This window comes from Piliocolobus tephrosceles, chromosome 19, assembly GCF_002776525.5.
Source record: "Piliocolobus tephrosceles isolate RC106 chromosome 19, ASM277652v3, whole genome shotgun sequence".
Classification (NCBI taxonomy): Eukaryota; Metazoa; Chordata; class Mammalia; order Primates; family Cercopithecidae; genus Piliocolobus; species Piliocolobus tephrosceles.
In genome coordinates this window covers 35,505,203-35,508,955 of record NC_045452.1, presented here as the reverse complement: position 1 = coordinate 35,508,955, position 3,753 = coordinate 35,505,203, and the positions used below count along the sequence as shown (strand labels likewise).

Here is a 3,753-nt window from a genome sequence, read left to right as displayed (position 1 = left end):
GAAACAGGATCTCGCCGTGTTACCCAGGGTGGTCTCGAATTCCTGGACTCACGCAATCCTGCCACCTCTGCCTCCCAAAGTGCTGGGATTACAGGTGTGAGCCACCACATCCGGCCTGCCCCTCCTATTTTGTTCCAATTATTTATGAGGGGTTGTGCAAAGACGCTCTCCAGCTGAAGAGACTGAGCTTTGACTCCCTGCAGCTGTGTGACCTCAGGCAAGTTTGTCTCGAAGGTGCTTCCGCTGCACAGGTATAGCATGCAGTGAACGGGGGCTATCGTCATGATGACGACGATGGTGCTGACGGTGCTATGCCCTGATTCTGATTGGCTGGGTCGGTGAAGGGCTGGGGCACTTCCTCCTGAACATGATTCAACGAACCGCCTCAGAGAAACACTCCTGCACCTCACAATGTTCCCCCTCGTGCTCTTGTCTTCTCTTTCCTACCAGATTCCAAATTCCCTTCCCAAGAGGTGGCACGAACCTGTGAGTCCCAGCTGCCACCGACAGAGAAGTGAGCGAGCCGTGTCCTTCATCCATCCGGCCAGTCAGCATCTCCGTCTCTCCATGCAGGCCAGGCGGCTCCCAGTGCGGTACTTCCTCCTGGCAGCCTGGCAGCTTTGCATCTGTAAGGCGTATATTACTGTAGGGTGACTTTCAGCGTTACATAAGTCAGTCGTGTGTATTGCAGAAAGAGAGAGAGGAAAAGAGAACTCTGAGCGTTCGGGTGGGTTTGCCTACCCCGGATTCACGTGTCAAAGCCCCAACCCCCAGCACTGCAGAAGGGGACTGTGTTGGAGATGAGGTCCAAACAGAGGTGATCAGAGTAAAATGAGGTCGCTAGGGTGGGCCCTGATTGGACTTACAAGTGTCCTCGTAAGAAGAGCAGGTGAGGACACACACACACGCACAGAGGGATGGCCCTGTGGGGATACAGAGAGGAGATGGCGTCTCTATGCCAAGGAGAGGCCTCAGAGGAACCAGCCCTGCCGATGCCTTGATCTTGGGCGTCCAGCCCCCAGGATGTGAGAGGATCCGTGTCTGTGGCTGAGACACTGCACCCTGTGTTCTGTGCACAGCAGCCCAGGAGGCAAATCCAGCACATCAGCAAGGCTGAGAACACGCTTGTCTTTGTGGCTCCTACTGCCAGAGGCCACCACACAAGCAAGGGACCGCAGTCTTCCTGCTGTCAGGAGTTTGCTCCATGTCTGTCCTTGCAGACAGCACCTCCGATGTGGAGCCTTCCAGGAGACGGGCGCTGCTCAGGCTGGGCGCACAGCAGGACCAAGGCAGGGCAGGGCTCCTGTATCAGGGCCCGGGTGGGGTTGCCAGGTACAGCCCTGTCGGGGAAAGGCCTCCAAGGAGGTGGATTTGTAGAGGAGAGACTCAGGGACAGAATTTCAGAGAAACCTGTCGGTGGCTTTCCCCCAGATTCACCCGATCCATGCAGAGACCTGGGAGACTAGCTGGGCAGCGCCAGTGCAAATTCACCTGATCCTCGCAGAGACCTGGGAGGCCAGCTGGGTAGCGCCCACCACCACTTTTGACCATGCAGGAAGCAGAGACTCTGAAAAAGACAATCTGCCCTCAGCAGAACCCCCAGAGGGTCCGGACAAGACGATCTGCCCCCAGCAGAACCCCCACAGCGACGGCACGCACACACACTCCTCCAGCATGGCCACCCCTCCCAACAAGGCCATGTCCCAAGGCAGGGGGTGCCTGTGGTGGCAGAGAACCCACGCCTCCTGCCCCTCACTGCACCACGCTCAGGAGGCACCAGGGACTGAGCCCTTCCAGCCCTGGTGAAAAAGAGGAACAAAACCACACTAGTTTTACAAGACCGGGTTCAGTCTGTGGCCTGTCCTGACACTGAAGGATGGGCTTATTTTTTAGTGTAATGACAGGACCAGGGACGTTAGGAAATTAGCCAGATAAGAACTGAAACTGAGGGAAAGGCCCTGAAGTTCCTCCTCTAGAGTTTCCAAGAAGTGAAGCTCGGCTTGTGTTTAGCGGCCTCTGTGGTGCCTTCCTCCGCGGTGGCCCCAGGCAGGAGGGGTGTGGTCTGAGTGCCCTTATCTAACGCTCTCTTTTCTCCCAGAAATAACTCTTCTGTTACTCCCAGTTCTGAATTTTTTTTTTAAGACAGTGTCTCTTTCTGTCACCCAGGCTGGAGGGCAGTGGCGCGATCTCATCTCATCTCGTTGCAACCTCCGCCTCCTGGGTTCAAGCGATTCTCCCACTTCAGCCTCCTGAGTAGCTGGGATTTCAAGCTCCCGCCACCAAGCCTGGCGAAGTTTTGTATTTTTGTAGAGATGGGATTTCACCATGTTAGCCAGGCTGATCTTGAACTCCTGACTTCAAATGATCTGCCCACCTCAGCTAGGATTACAGGCGTGAGTCACTGTGCCCAGCCTTGAAATTTGTTTGGGTGGGGGGTGCACACAGAGGAAGTTTATTTGGTGAATGCTGATGGCAAACATCATCCAAGACAGACTCGATGGGAAAGGCGTTACCACCAGAGGCCCGAGGGAGCCTCAGGCTAGATACGTAATGTCACCCAGGGAAAGGCCTGGGCTCTGGGAGGCTGGGAAGACCCTCAGCCATTCAGCACCCTGCAGACGAGCACTTCAGAGTCGAGGCAACCATTGCTGTCCTCATGCCCTGCCGCCAGCATCTCTCCTCTTCCTCTATCATCTTCTCACCCAGTGAGACAAGAACGTGCCGGATTTCTGTGCCCATGACGGTGCCATTTCCTTCCTTGTCAAATACCTGAAGTCTTTCCACATAATCTTCATAGGTGCCCTGGTCCTCGTTCCTGGCCACCGTCCGCAGCACGGGCAGGAAGTGCTCAAAGTCCAGCACCTTCACGTTCACCTCATACTCTTGGGGTTCCCCAGGACCTCGAGTGCCTCGGCGTTGGTGGGGTTCTGGCCCAGGGCCCTCATCACGTCCCCACAGGGGCTGGAAGGACCTTGCCATCACCTGTTCAGTCAAACAGCCGAAAGGCAGCCTTGAACTCTGCGCTGGTCCTTGGTGAAGTCGCACGTCTTGACTGCTCAGCTTTGTGGGACCTCTCCCTGCAGTAATAGCTCAGTGAAATATTTTATAATCGCGATCTATGTCTACGCCTAAATTGCGCTGCCTAAAGCACTGAATACCCTTCCGAGAAAACTTCACTTCATGCTAACTCGCTGGGCTTTTTTCTGGAAGACTTCCTTGGCCCCACCACCATCAGTACTTGAGCTGCTGCTTTCCCTGTTTCTCAGGAATTAGGTGGTAAATCGGACCTGTAAGCTGTTGGGTTCTCCTGCACGCCTTTAAAATACCAAATTGTGGGGTGTGGTGGCTCACACCTGTCATCCCAGCACTGTGGGAGGCTGAGGTGGGTGGATCACCTGAGGTCAGGAGTTCGGGACCAGCCTGGCCAATGTGGTGAGACCCCATCTTTACTAAAACTACAAAAATTAGCCAGGCATGATGGTGGGCACCTGTAATCCCAGCTGCTTGGGAGGCTGAGGCAGGAGAATCGCTTGAACCCGGGAGGCAGAGATTGCAGTGAGCCGAGATCCTGCCACTGCACTGCAGCGTGGGTGACAAGAGCAAAACTGTCTTAAAAAGAAAGGAAGGAAGGAAATAAGGAAGGGAGAAAGAGAGAAAGAAGGAAGGAAGGAAGGAAAAAGAGGAGGAAGGAAGGAATAGAAGGAAGGAAGGAAGGAAGGAAGGAAGGAAGGAAGGAAGGAAGGAAGGAAGGAA

The 3,753-nt window shown here is 54.8% G+C and overlaps 1 pseudogene; it reads right to left on the bottom strand.

The window, feature by feature from the left end:
- Positions 1-2,596: 2,596 nt before the first annotated feature.
- The window catches only part of LOC116418529, a 66,007-nt pseudogene continuing 64,850 nt past the window's right edge, over positions 2,597-3,753 (bottom strand).